At 42.5% G+C, this 15,947-nt stretch overlaps 1 pseudogene; it reads left to right on the forward strand.

Moving 5' to 3' along the window:
- Positions 1–14,689: 14,689 nt before the first annotated feature.
- Positions 14,690–14,808, forward strand: LOC145414758 (5S ribosomal RNA; annotated as a pseudogene).
- Positions 14,809–15,947: the final 1,139 nt, after the last annotated feature.

The raw sequence follows: 15,947 nt of genomic DNA on the forward strand, positions 1-15,947 counted from the left end.
CCCCTCCCTCATTCCCCGCATTCATCATTCATCCATTTACTCAGTTAAATACAAACAACGTTCTAATGTTACATTTTCCCGTTTAGTCGCCCATTAACCTGTACACATACTCAATTGACTCACCCAGTTAGATCTAACCACTCGCCCATACAACCGCGCACCATCTTCTCCATTCACTCACCCACATTTCCATTCTTACAAGTTTCCGTTCAGTCGCTCAACCACTCACATTTTATTACTCGTTATGTTATTCACCCACACATCAACCCAATTACCCACTTCCTCACACTTCTTTTATCTCTCCTGCCGCCTACTCATTCATGCTACTCACTTACTTTGTCCCCTCTGGTAATATCCGACACTCCTCTCCGCTCACCATCTCACCTATCTTCCTTACTACCTTCATTGAACCCCGTCCTCCATCTACTCTACCACTCGCTTAGCTCATCCGTTCTCCCCGTCTCACTCGTTTTTTGACTCATACGACCCCCAGTTAATCAGTTGTAGTCTTACACTCATGCACATTCCTCCATTTATTTACAGCACACGCTTTCTCACTAAACTCACCCATTCACTCCATGACGATCATTTATAACACACACGCCCCACCTTTCAGCCATTTATCCATTCATTCATCCACTCAAATACCCACTCACATAATTTCCGCCATATACACTACAACTTATGTCACTTATCCATTCACTCACGCCACCCCGGTCATTTCCAGCACACACTCCCCTCCTCTCATCTCCTCATCCACTAAGTGTTCTACCCCTTGCTCCATGGTCATCACTCCCTCATTTGGTCTCTCCACACAGACCATTTCCAACACTCAATACCCTATGCTCACTAATTCTTCCGCCGACGTCCTCATTCACACACCACATTATGTGCTCCAGTGCTTAGTTAGAGTTAAAATTTCATCTTTTTTTCATCGTCTTCTTCCACTCATCCACCGATCTGACTACTTGACAACTCTTGGTACTCACATAATTACACACTTCAAGCCAATAATTTCGAAGTCTCACATTCTCCAGCCACCCACTCATCGACTGATTTACCTAGCCACACACTTTTTTTTTTCCATTTACTCGACCACTCATCTTACTCAATCTCTCATTCACCTTACCCCAGCCATTTGCAATACTCACTTCTCTGCGCTCAGCCACTCATTCATCCATTCACACACCTCGCTCCGTTTACTCCACCACTCATTCACTCAGTCGGTCTTCCCACACAGACCAATTTGAGCTCCAGTGCACGTTTTGGTGGAGTATCGTAGTTTTAACACCGGCAGTTTAACTAGTGGCCTCGCTAATTGTAGAATATTCTCGCACCGGGTGTGATGCATGTGAACAATTCTTTTCCGTTACAAATTATTGTTTATTATTTCGGGAAATGTAATGGCAGCGGACACATGTCGTACCGTGGCCCATTGGTAAATCGCTGGTATCTTGGAGATTTGGCTTAGAATATTCGCAGTTAGATGGAAAATATCACTGGAATTAGAATAGGAAATTTCTCAGTACTGTTTATTGATGTGACATTTAACTGTTTTAATCGTCAAAAGACTAATTTATTTGTGTTTAACAATGCTGAAAAGCTGAAGTGAAAGCTGCCTCAGGGTGCCATAAAATTAACATAGTTCTTAGCAACACGTAGATGTGATTTTTTTTTTTTTTTTAACAAAATCACGACTTTAATCGCGAAACTGCTGAGACAGAGTTTCCTTTAACTTCTCTTGTCAGAGAACATCCTTAGATTTGCCTGAACTACGACTAGCCCAGGATAATGGCATGGACTGAAAAATTTCTCAGAAACTACATATTGATGATAATGACAGAAACAAAGTATATGAATTAACTCTTAGAATTTTACAAAGAGTAAAGCCAGCCATAGACTGAGTTTTTTTTTTTTTTTATGCTCGAAAGAAGGAACCAAAGGTCATGAGCCCGCAAACTGTTCCTTCCAAGAGAAAAACAAAATACAAGAGAGAGCCAAATTCAAGATCCGATCATTTCGAGATGCCTGGACACACTGCGTTTGAAAGACTGGAGATCATAGCTAGCAGGAAATACAGACAGAGGGAGATAGTTTCAGAGATGACCTGTTGCATAATGAAGGACTGGGAGTAACGGTTAACTCTTGCATTAGAGAGTTGGACAGAAAAAGGATAAGAGTTTGCTGCTAGACGGGTGCTACGTACCCGTCGTAGTGGTGGAGGAATGCAAGCAGACAGTTCATAGGAGTAGTGACCATTGAAGTAGCGACAGAAAAGAGATAAAGAGGCAACAGTGTGGCGAAGAGACTGAGGTTGAAGGGAGCCAGTAAGAGGAGGAGAGTTAATGAGACGAAAAGCCTTTGACTCCATCCTATTGAGAAGAGCTGTATGTGGGGAGCCTCCCCACAAAAGAAAGTTGTACTCTACACAGGGGCGGATAGAACCCGCGAATAGAGTCAACAATTGTGCAGGGGTAAAGAAGGAACGGAGTCGGCTTAACACGCCTAGTCTCTTGGAAGCAGATTTGATAAGAGATGATCTTTCCAATTTAAGATCTGAGTGAATGAAACCCCAAGCATGTTCAAGGATGATGCAGGATTAAGCTGAATATTATTAAACATTAGTGGGTACATCTGTGGAAGATTCTGTTGGGTTAATAGGTGTAAGAACTGAGTCTTTGATGCATTAAAAACAACAAGATTATTTTTACCCCAGTCAGATATACGAGCCAAGTCAGACAGTAGGTGTGCCATAGCCTCATCCCTTGATTGTTGAAGTAACTGCCGAGATGGACGTTGCGGGAACCGAATGGAAAGGTGAAGGGTGAAGTCATCAGCGTACAAGTGGATAGGGTTACATGTACAGCTTAGAAGGTCATTGATGAATAAAAGGAAGAGAGTTGGTGATAGCACAGAGCCCTGAGAAACAACACTGTTGATAGATCTAGGAGAAGAATGATGGCTGTCTACAACAGAGGTTATAGAACGACCAGAAAGGAAGCTAGAGATGAAGGCACATATAGAAGGATAGAAACTCTAAGAGAGCAGTTTGGAAATTAAAGATTTATGCCAGACTCGATCAAAAGCCTTTGAGATGTCAAGTGCAATGGCAAAGCTTTCGCCAAGGTCCCAAAAGGAGGATGACCAGGAGTCTGAAAGGTAGGTGAGAAGATTGCCAGTGGAGTGTCCCTGACGAAACCCATACTGACGATCAGAAAGAAGGTTGTGATGGGAAAGATGCTTTTAAATGTTTCTATTAAGAATTGACTCGAAAACTTTTGAGATACAGGATGTCTAAGCGATTAGACGATAGTTAGAGGGTTGGGAATGGTCACCCTTCTTTGGGAGTGGCTGAATGAGAGCAAACTTCCAGCAAGAAGGAAAGGTACAAGTTGATAGACAAAGGTAAAAGAGTTTACCTAGGCAGGGTGTAAACACAAGCACAATCCTTTAGGACAACAGGAGGGACTCCATCAGGCCCATATGCCTTGTTAGCACTGAGACCAGTGATGGCAGAAAATACATCAGCTAAAGAAATTTTAATATCAGCCATGAGGAAGTCTGAGGGGGCAAGTGATGGAGGAACTGCATTAGAATCGTCTAAGGTGGAATTGGAGGAGAAAGTCTGAGTGAAGAGATCTGCTTTATCAGTAGAAGAAATAGCTACAGAGCCATCAGAGTAGAAAAGAGGAGGGGAGGATGATGAGGTAAAGTTGTTAGAAAGGTTTTTGGCAAGATGCCAGAAGGAGAGGGAAGATTTCGAGTTGGAGAGTTGAGAGCTTTTATTATGGATGAAATTATTTTTAACAGAGCGAAGAACAGACTTAGCACTATTCCGGGCAGAAACGTAAAAAAGATGTGATTCAGGGGTGGGTTGGCTCCGGTACCTTTTATAGGCCCTCTCCTTGTTGCGGACAGCATTAGAACAAGCCCGATTAAACCAAGGCTTTCTTGCATTAGTCAAAGAATATGAGAAAGGAATGTATGCTTCCACACCCGAAAGCATAACCTTTGTAATGCGCAAGGCACACTAAGATGGCTCCCGGCCATGGAAGCAATAATCATTCCAAGGAAAATCAAAGAAGTACTGCTTGAGGGCCTCCCAATCTTCAGCCCCAAAGTGCCACAGTCGCCGTTTCTTTGGAGGGTCCACAGGCTGTACCGGAGCGATAGGACAGGTTAAGGTAATAGGGTTGTGATCAGAGAAGCCTAACGAAGAGAAAAGATTAACAGCGTAAGCAGAAGAATTAGTTGTAAGGAAGAGGTCAAGTATGTTGGAGCTCTCTCCAAGGTCAGAAATAGGGGTAGGATGCTGTGTGTGTGTGTGTGTGTGTGTGTGTGTGTGTGTGTGTATACAATATTTTGGGGTTGTCCATAACTAATGGATCATTGGTGTATTCGTTTCCCCTCTTCCTTCCGTTCCATTCTTTTCTCTTCTCTTCACCACCTCTCTTCCACCATCCTTCGTACATTCTCTCATTTCTTCACACTCTGGATATTACATGTCTCCGCTTCTCATGTCTCTCTTCTTCTCCTCTCACTCTCACCTCTTCATTATCTACTCATTTTTCCTCTCCCCGCCCTCAGCACGCTTTGCTTTTTCTTGCTATCTTCTTTTGCTTCCATTCCATACTTTTTCCCCTTTACTCCGTCTGTTTATGTACTGGCTGCCCCTTTTTAATAACCTTTATTTTGTCTGTCTGTCACGTTTAATGCGTCCGAGTCTTTGCATTGGCCTAGCAGCCAGTTCCCTGAGGCGCAAGTGTCCTCCTACCTATTGTACACCTCCACATGTCACCACGTTGGCACTAACACCCACCATTCATACTGAATGGAAGCAGGGCCTGTTTCAAACAGGACTTTTGTACAGGAATTAGCTGGGGTGTTATTACGATATGCCTGGGAGGGAGGGGGGGGTCTTATGTTAAGTAAGTTATGATTGACCAAACCAATTTCAAATCCTTTAAACTGTTCCCTGCCGCAGTGAATATTCGAGCTCACGTTCATTGGGACAGCAGAGCACCTCACAACCAGCTCATTCACCGCCGACCATACCTGATTCTGTATATTTGTTTCTCTTCCTCCCCCCCCCCTCTCTCTCTCTCCCTCTCTCTCTCTCTCCAGCTTCTTTTCCACGTCCATCCTCTCTTGCTTCTCCCTCCTCCTTCTCCTCCTCTTCCTCACTTTTCTCATTCTCCTCAGACTCTTCCCCTCCTTTTATGAACTAACTTACTACCCGGTGAAGAGAGAAATACTGAGAACTAGCAGGGAGTGAGAGGACCAATTACTTCCAAGGAGCAAAAGAGAGAGAGAGAGAGAGAGAGAGAGAGAGAGAGAGAGAGAGAGAGAGAGAGAGAGAGAGAGAGAGAGAGAGAGAGTGTGTGTGTGTGTGTGTGTGTGTGTGTGTGTGTGTGTGTGTGTGTGTGTGTGAGAGAGAGAGAGAGAGAGAGAGAGAATGAAAATGAAAGGATGAGTAAGTGAGGGACAGATTATGGGAAAATAATAACAGTCTGACAGGAGCAGAAAGTAAACAAATTATCACGAAGTCAAATCAACATCAAAATTTCTTACAAAATTCTACCTTTTTTTTTTTTTTTTCTGAAACTGAAAAGTAACTGTGTAACATTCACAGATTAATGTTCTATATAAATGTGAGGTGTTTATATGCAGGTGTCACGTAATTTCTAATATAAAGGTGTTGTACGTATGTCATATACAGGTGTTACTATTCAGTACAGGTACCAATATACTGTACACGTATCATACACTGGTGACGTATACAAGCGATATGCACAGGTTCCATACACAGGTGTCATACAGGGTGAAATACACAGGTGCCATGCATAGATGCCATACCCAGGTACCATACACAGGAACCTTAAACAAGTATCATATCCATTTGCTATGAACAGGTGTCAAAACCAGGTGCCATGCACGTGTGTCATACACAGGTGTCATATAGGTGCCATACAAGTGTCATATACAGATACCAGAACAGGAACCACATACAGGTACCATATGGAGGTGCCATATACAGGTACCACAACAGGTACTACATACAGGTACCATATGGAGATGTCATATACTGGTACCAAAACAGGTTCCACATACATGTACCATATGGATGTGTCACATACAGGTACCAAGACAGGTACCACCTGCAGGTGCCATATGGAAGTGTCATACAGTATACAGGTGCCAAAACAGGTCCGACATTCAGGTACCATATGGAGGAGTCATATACAGGTTCCATGAGCAGGTACAAGACGCAGGTGCCATAAGCAGGCATCATGAACAGGTGCCATATAATGGCCTCATGTACCGGTGCCAAAGACAGGTGCCATATGCAGGTGCTATGTACTGATGCCAGACACAGGTGCCATATACAGGTGCCCTAAAGGTGCTGTACACAGAAAGGGTATTACTGCAATAGCAGCAAATACAGGCTGAAATGAATGCAGGATCACGCTTGGCTCAGTGCAAGCACTCACACTCATGCACACGCACAACGCACGCCAATAATAGCACACATATATGAAGAACATACGTAGGACACACACACACACACACACACACACACACACACACACACACACACACACACACACACACACACACACACACACACACACACACACAGGATACCTACCAGTGTACAAAGCCACATAAGAAGAATGTCAGTTCAGGAAAGTTAACACACTCAGATATTAAATAGTCTGAACCTAACAGTAATTGTAAGCACTAAAAAGCCTTCCTGTTAATTGCAACTTTCCTCAAAACCTTACACATCTGAACGCAAGACTGAAAAAATATGTAACTAGAATGGCACTCAGTAGAGCGCATACCTCCGTCAAGGCCCAACATGCAGTTCCTTTAAATTCAGTCAAGTTCTATTTGTTACTGTACGGCAGCTGGAAAAAGACTACCCCCCTATAAAAGCATATTTAAATCCGCTAGATCCGAAATTTTCTATGGATCAGCGCCAGACTCTGCACATTCGTAGATACCAACATCCCAAATATGCCTGATTTTTTTTTTTTTTTCATCAAGATCCATGCAATATTCATTGAAGTATTTACGAAAATGTCGAAAAACGCCCTATCTCGTTATGTTAAAGAAAATGAAAAGATATTCCTAGACTTGCTCCTTTATCGGGATCCGCACAAAATTTAATGGAGTCTATTCTGGGCCAAGGCCCATTCTTCTACCAAGTTTCGTGGAAATCCGTTGAGTAGTTTTTGCGTATTCTTGCTCACAAACCAACCAACCAACAAACAAACAAACGGACAGAGGTGAAAACATAACCTCGTTGTCGGAGGTAAATATAACAGGACTACAGAATTATAAAGTATCTCATGCAAATTCCTTGAATATTTAGAAACTGAAAATCCATGATGTAGTTTAAAACTGTACGAAAGCAAAGAAGTAATTTTTTTTTTCTATATATTGTGCTTGGTTCGGTATTTATGAACGTTTCGAAATGACTTACTTTTCCCCTGTCATCCTTTCCATTTCCATCCATTTCTAGTCCCACCCTCCCGTTTCTGTTCTTTCCCGAACACTTTTTATCCTCTTATTTCCTTTATCTTGCAGTTCTGTCTCTCCCATTTTCTTTTTCTTTTTAGCCAGTTCTCTTCTCTCCTACAGGAGCTTTCCGATTATGTTTCCCTTTTCTTCCTACCTCCTACATTTCTTTTTACTCTCCTCCGTTCTTCAGTAATAGCCCCCTTCCTGTTTTGTTACACCTTTCCTCAGTACAACCGTCCTGCTCATCTAAATTCGCTCTAGTGACTCGTTTCTAGATGTTTCATTATCTCTCAGAGCCACCCTGTCCATGTGTCACACTAACGATTTTTTTACACAAGGAGCTTCACTCTCATAGGTTTTTGCAAATTCAGCGAAGCCAACCACAACATTCTACACCACATCGCACGACACTATACCGCCCCCTCACACCACACCACCCAAAAATCACCCAACCACACTACACCGAGACAGTGGATTTAACCGAAGGACCCTGAAGCTGCCGCATCTATAACTTTTATGGTTGTTTCTTTCTTTTATTTTTTTTTTCACTTTTTCCCCTTCTGTTCGTTCGACCTGTAAATAACACAGACGCTTCAAAACGGGAGCTGTGTGTGTGTGTGTGTGTGTGTGTGTGTGTGTGTGTGTGTGTGTGTGTGTGTGTGTGTGTGTGTGTGTGTGTGTGTGTGTGTGTGTGTGTGTGTGTTTATAACTAACTCAGAAAGTTCTTATCAAGTTCCAGACAAACTTGGGGGAATGGTTGTGGGACGGCCATTTACTTATTTATTTGTTTATCTTTTTGAGGGAGTCTTAGAAAAAGATGTCAAATCCCAAGGTCACTGGGCTTTGTCAAGCACTGACCTAAAAAAAAAATCGTTCTAAGCTGTATTCATCCATTGTAAGCCAAACTTAGGGGTTAAGTAAGATGGTAAGGATTCACTATCGAGAACAATCTGCTAATGGCCAAGGTTACGGAGCTAAGTCAAAGTTTGTCCTGTGTGTCAAGGCGTGAACAAAATACCTATCCCTGAAGGATGGACTGAGGTTCAGCCAAAGGATTTACCTGTTGTCTTTGAGAACAATCGGACAAAGGTCAAAGTTACACGGCAGGGTCAACTCCAACAATTTTTGTTCGATTGAGGTAAAATTGATGGAAGGGTTTAGGGTAATGAAAGAATAAAGGAAGTCAGTTTTGAGAACAATCGGTTAGCGGTCAGGGTGACAGTGGATGGTCAAAGAAAAAGATTAATGAGCAACTAAAACAGTTTTAATATGATCTGAACCAAACTTGATGGAAGGGCTGATGGTCGCGCAGAAATGAAAGGGATTAAATTTTGAGAAAAGTCAAACAAAGATCAAAGTCACTGGCCAAGGTCAGTTTTTGATCTCAGTGTCTGTGTGAACAAAGTAACATCAACAGTTTTGATCTGATTTGTATCAGACTTGATTGATGGGCTGGGACTGACCTATTGCTTTTACGGACAGTTGGTCATTGGTGAAGGACTCCGCTTAGGCAAACCTTTGTGGAAGGATTCAGGTTAAGGCAAGGATAAAGATATTCGATTTTGGCAACAAAGTCAAGTTCACATAAAGTATCAAGGACATTGCGTAAACTCAACTCAAAGAGTTTTTATCTGATTTGAACCAAATTTGGTGGAACGATTAAGAGTTAAACAAGAACGAAGTGATTTTGTTCTGAGAACAATCAGTCAAAGGTCAAGGCCACAGGGCAAAATCTACTACTAGGCCATTTAACCACCCGGTGGGCGCGATTATGGCACTCAGAATGAGCCTTCTTGTTTTGTATTTTGATTCGGTTCCCTTTTTCTCCCGTTTCTTACCCTGTCCATTTTCACCGATTTTTCATTCCTCTAACCGTTTTCATTTCCATCTGTGTGCAGCCTATTACATTTCTCATACCTAGTGTTTATTTTTTCCCCAACTCTTCTTTCATTACTCCCATTACAACCTTTTACACTCACCATGTTTCTCAGATTCCTTTTCCCATTCTTCACTACCCATTTTCTTCGCCTTCTTGGTTTGCCTACTCTTCCCTTCCCTACCTAAAAAAATATTCTTTCCTACTGTCACTACTTTTCATTTCCTTCCCAGTTTACATTATACTTCCTATCCTATCATTCTTTTCCACTTTCTTTCCCTAACCATTCATTGCAGTTATCTTTCCCACGACCATATACCTGTCATTTTCCTCTGCAGTTTTCGCTTTTTCAAACGCATATTTTCGGTTTCTATATGTTAGCAAGATGCTAACTTTTCATTTTCCATCACGTCTTTGAAAACATGTTACTCTCTCTCTCTCTCTCTCTCTCTCTCTCTCTCTCTCTCTCTCTCTCTCTCTCTATCTATCTATCTATCTATCTATCTATCTATCTATCTCTATCTCTATCTGACAATATCTCTCTCATTAACCTCCCTTTTTCTCCACATCGCAGACATTTTTATTACTTCTCCCATATCTAATTTCATGCTCATTCCATGAAAATTCCCGTTGTCAGTCTTTGGCATTCATTTGTCTTCTTCCTTATTCATTTTGCTCTTAATTTGTTCTCTGTCTATTCAAGTCTTCATTTGTATTTCGTTCTATAATCACCTCTGTCAAACCGCTTGTATTTTATTCCCTTTCCTTCAGAAGATTTGTCTCCTAACTTCGAATCGCACGCTACTTTTGGTAAAACAGATTTTCAGGGGCAATACCAGCTTCGTAATTTGTTGACCAGGAGAGAGAGAGAGAGAGAGAGAGAGAGAGAGAGAGAGAGAGAGAGAGAGAGAGAGAGAGAGAGAGAAAGAGAGAGCATTCTGGCTGGCCCTGTCCATCAGTCACTCCCTAAACTATTTCGGGCACGATGTGTTTCATCCCTTATACTTTAATGAAAGCCATATAACGGCTCCAGTGGTTTCGTATCTGTATAGTGCTTTCAAGTTATTCCATACTTTAAAGAATGAAAACAAATGTTAATAACTCACCTTATATAATTATTCTTTTTGTGGCATTTCGAATTCTTTTTCTACTTCCCAGTCCTACGTCGTTTGCAGTTTTGAAATTACTGCACAGGTTGCTAGTTTTCTATCTTTCATATCATCCCTGTGTATCAGTTAGTTTTCTTCTTCTTGTTTTCTGCCCTCTCGCTGCGTTGTCAGTCCCCTCTTCTCCTTTTTTTACCCCCAGAAGGTCAAAACACTCAGTCGAGTTAATAATATTTTGACAGCAAGCACACACACTCACTTTCAACCTCTCACATGGGGTGGAGTGGGGTGAGTAGGGTGTGTGACGGTTCGGATTCATAGATATTATGAAAAAAAGCATGTGTGTGTGTGTGTGTGTGTGTGTGTGTGTGTGTGTGTGTGTGTGTGTGTGTGTGTGTGTGTGTGTGTGTGTGTGTGTGTGTGTGTGTGTGTGTGTGTGTGTGTGTGTGTGTGTGTGTGTGTGAGTGTGTGTGTGTGTGTGTGTGTGTGTGTGTGTGTGTGTGTGTGTGTGTGTGTGTGTGTGTGTGTGTGTGTTGTGTAAGCGGATGTGATTAGGATGAAAATGTCTGGTTTTATTATTATTTTTTTGGGGGGTGGGAAGGTTATGCAAAAATGAAATGTGTGGAAAATGATGTGGGCAAGAGTGGGAGGGAGTTGAGAGTTGAGGGTGTGTGGGAAAGGGTGAGAATGGATGAGAGAAGAAGAAAGTGGACGGGTGTGTGGGTGAGGGCGAGAGGGAGCAGAGTTTAGAGGAGTGTGGTTGAAGGTAAGACTGGGTGAAAGTTAACGGATATATGGGTGAGAGTGAGAGATTGGAAGTTAGACGGTGGGTGGATGAGGGTGTGTGGGTGAAGTTGAGATGGAGTGGAGGTTAGAGGGTATTTGGGTGAGAATGAGTAAAGGTGATATTGGAAGTATGTCTATGTGGGGATGGGATAAGATCAGAATGACAAGGCATGCAAGTATGAGTGAGAAGGAGTAGGACTGACATCAGGTGAGTGTGTGGAGAGGATAAGACTGAGGAAAGTGGGATCAAGTGAGAGTCTGTGTATAACTGAAGATGAAAGATTTCTGAATGAGAGAAGGTAGAACTGTGAGGAGGTGAGTGCGTACGAATGGGCCGGAATATGAGGGTTAGAGAGTAAGAAGGAAGGATGGGGCAAGCATGGGATATTGGGTTTGTTAGAGGGTGTGTGACGATGAGTGACAGAAGGTTGTAGGGGTGATGTGACAAAAGGGGGAAATACTCGTAGAGAATGATGTGGAGGTTTGATGTTGAAAGGTGAAAGATATACGACTGAAGTTGATAGAAGGCGCCTGGGAAGGAGATGGATGGTGGTGGGTCGGTTAGTATGGAGAGGTAGCAGTGGTGTGGACAAACAAACGATAGATGGAAAATAAAGGGTGTGTGGTTGAGATAAGCTATGTGGATGGGTGATGTGGCAAAGTTTATGATTAATGTGGCGGGTGGATGGGAGTATGGTAGGGACAGGTGAAGATGTGTGTATGGGGGTGGTACAAACATAGAAGGGAACAGTATATGTGAGAGGGTGTCTAGATAAGGGAAGATAAAGGTGTGTGGACGGGAGGTGAGGCAAGGGCAATTGGCGAGGGAGGGAGAATATGTTGTTTGTATATGGGTACGACAGTGAGTGAGAGACTTAGGTATGTGGTGATATTGAAGGTGGGGTAGGACAGAGGGGAAAGAGAGGGAGCAACACACATGAAACTTACGCACAAATATTGGAAGAGAAGGACTAGTTAGGAGTGGCAAAAGGCGAAGCAGCAGGAGGAAGAGGGGGAGGAAAAGGCTATAAGAAGGAGAAATAGAGAAGAGTAAAGGATAAGTGAGAGTAAGAGCGAGAGGAAAAGAGGAGTTATCAAGAGGATGCAAAAAAGGAAGGAAGAGAGAAAGGGAAGAGTAAAGAGTGACAAGATCAGATGAGAATAGGTGAAGGGAAGTAAAAAAAAAAATAATGGGCAATAGATGATCGGGAGAAATGAGAAACAAAATGGAACAGAGAGGGACGAATAGTAAAATGAGAACGGGAGAGAGAAAGAAATGGTGAGGCAATAATAGACAAGACATGGATTATGGGAGGAAAGAAGAGAGTTGGAAAAGGGAAAGTTTAAGAAGGAAGGAGGACTGGAGAGAAGGAAAGTGAACCTGCGGTAAGCACTAAGCAGCAACACTGGAGGAAAAAGAGGGGATGAAATTTAGAGGGGAGAAAAGAGAGGTGGAGAAAGCAAATGAGTGGAAAGAATGGAGAGGGAAAAGAAATGAGTGGAGCAAGAGGAAGTGAACGAGAAAAGAAAGAAAGGGAAAGAATGAAGGGAGGGGTCTGAAAGAGAAACCGAATGAAATGTAGAAAATGCGAGAGAATATAATTAAAGAAGAACGAGGAAGTGAACGAGAGGAAAAACAAGACGAAGAGGAGTAGCGAAAGATTAAGAGGAAACTGGAAAAGAGAGATGAGATGGAAGATGTGAAAGTGGTATGAGGACAGCAGGAAAAAGAGGAACAATAGACGCGAGATGAGACAGACGGAGGGTTTGGAAAGAATAAAGAAGGAGAAGGGAGATGAGGTGAAAAAAGGGTCTGGAACAGGAGAATGAAGTGAAAACGAGGAACAATGAAGGAAGATCAAGAGAAGGCAAAATGAAGGAGGGGGGGAGAGGGCTTTCGACCTACTTAAGCCCTGATGGAAACTGTAGGAGGGTATTGCACGAAGTAGATTAAGTGTGGGGGGGGGGGGGAGTCTGAAATATCGTCAGGAGGAATGGTCGACCAACTGGTTATCCCTCCGCCTGTTATACTGTTTACTGTGTGTTTTTTTTCTCCTGCTACTCTAGTTATGTTAAAAGCTAAAATGTCATTGCCAGTGAGCGATATCACGCAACTACTCATTCATACCGTACTCTCCTGTCCTCCGAGCTTTCTTCTCCAAGAGTAATGTTTGTCGACATTCATATTCCTCTGTTTGACTTTATATCATGCTAGTTGATGTAATTTAGGGTGTTGATAAAGAGAACGTATTTTTAGATGTGATATGAATAACAAAGTCAAGTTGTATATGTGTCTGTGTGTATCTGTTTGTGCGTTTGTTCGTTTCTTTCACGCGAACGGAAATACAGTAGATATCGACCTAATTCCTCCTGCATTACGTCGGGATAAGTACAGGGACTGTCAGAAAAAATCTTGGCTATCTCGCACTGCGCGAATGCGCGATATTGTCGGAAATCGCGACACGCGAAAATGCCTGTCCGTGCGTTTGTACGTTTGTTTCACGTGAACGGTAATAGATATCGACCTGATTCCTTTTTGCATTAGGTTGGGTAAGTCCAGGTAGTGGAAAAAAAAAAAATGGTGATCGCGCACGACGCGCCGGTGCGAAATGTCGGAAATCCCAACATTTAGAAATATGCAAAAAAAAAAAAAAAATCGCCTTTTTGTTCAGAACAGGTCATTGTAGGCTCAGTAACGGTATGGAAACAATGATAATGGTATTTACACATTTTGTGATGGAAAGGCCATTAGCTAGTCCAGCAAATTTTTGCGGGCAAACATTAGTACATAACATGCAATATTTTTCCTCGTATACGTCACCTTCCTTTTCTATTTTAACCGCCAAGGATTTTCCGTTCACTACGATGAATTTGTTTTACTAAAACTCGCGACGTGAAAGAGAGTATTGTTTTGCTTGCCGTGTGTGTGTGTGTGTGTGTGTGTGTGTGTGTGTGTGTGTGAATAAGAGATGGAGGTTGAGAGTTTGACTGTGCGTGTGGGGAGTGAGGAGTCGTTATTGCAGAAGCATTACCAGGAGAGAGAGAGAGAGAGAGAGAGAGAGAGAGAGAGACAGAGAGAGAGAGACAGAGACAGAGACAGAGAGAGAGAGAGAGAGAGAGAGTAGGAAGTGGAGTGTTTACCAGGTGCTTGTGGTGCTTAATTGCTTATTGAGTGCTTCCTTGTATAACAGAGAGATCAGGGATGAAGAGTTGAGGGAGGAGGCCTTCGAAAACACGTATTACCGGGTATCAAACTTTCGTATCTAAAATCATTCTTAAATCTCTTCATCTCCATTCCATAAAACTGATCTTTAATATCTTTGATCTATTGCTAGTATATGAAGTTAAAACTTTAAATCAATTTCCTCTCCTATCACTGAAGATTTTTTTTATCCTTTATTTTCTTACCACGTTGAGTACACCGCTTCCTGTCCGATCAGCGAAGTTAAGCAATGTTGGGTCTGGTTAGTACTTGGATGGGTGACCGCCTGGGAACACCAGATGCTGTTGGCATAACGTTCTCCCTATGTGTCAAGTGGGGTTGGTGGAGGATTAGTGCCCCTCCCTGTAAAACAATTAACTCTAAGCCCTTGGCCACCCCGTTTGGGATACAAGGCGTCTGGCAATGAATGAATGATGAATTTTCTTAAGTCAGTCATCTTTCTTTCCAGTATATTTCTGCATTCTGAAGGCCACCTTTAATCTTTTCTATCCATGTGAAGTCTTTGACGTCAGTCGATATTAGGTTTATTTCTAGTGTCCAAAAGCAGTCATTAATTTCTTAAATATATCACTACTCCTTTAATGTAATCTGAAACTCCTAAACTCATATCCTAGATAATAAGCCATTCAGTAACCACTAAAACGAAAATCTCGAGTTTGTCCCTTTCTCATACACATGTAATTCATTCATTTTTATTGAAAAATTCTAAAATATCCCAAACCAGATTTAAAAGGTCAAGTGGGGTCAGGCAATGTCGCTGCCTGGCGGCGGGTGGAGGGGGATCTTCCACCAATGCCTACCAAAAATCACCCATAAACCTTGAAAAATGTGCAAAGGCTGGACCTCGCAATTGCAGAACGAAGTGGTCCATCGACGGGTCTCAGCATGAAAAAAAGTTGTGATGTACCCATACACTGATGGGAAGCGATGGGTTAAAGAGGGATTATAAGGGGTCCAGGAACTTGCTATTTCAGTTTTTGCAGACTAACGCACAGTATTTGGGCACACTTCTTTACAATTACTGGTGATCTCAAATGACCTCTGACCAGTGACTTCAAATGACCTCAGAGGTCAACCTCACATAGCATGTGTCAAACCGGAGGTCATGTGAGTCTCCAAGCCAAAAATTGGGCTGCTGGGTCCAGTCGTTTGAGCCTGTATAACCGGTGGCCTGAAATGACCTGTGACCAGTGCCCTCAAATGACCTCGGAGGTCAGCCTCATATAGCCTATGTCTGAACTGGAGATCAAGTGAATCTCCATGCTAAAATTTGGGCTGCTGAGTCCAATCGTTCGAGAGTGTATTACCAGTGACCTCAAATGACCTCTAACCAATGACCTCAAATGATCTCGGAGGTCAACCTCATACAGCCAATGTCCGAACTGGGGGGTCAAGTGAATCCCCATACCTAAAATTGGACTGCAGGGGT

This window comes from Coenobita brevimanus, chromosome 100 (assembly GCF_032717465.1).
Source record: "Coenobita brevimanus isolate Jiangsu-jjx chromosome 100, ASM3271746v2, whole genome shotgun sequence".
Classification (NCBI taxonomy): Eukaryota; Metazoa; Arthropoda; class Malacostraca; order Decapoda; family Coenobitidae; genus Coenobita; species Coenobita brevimanus.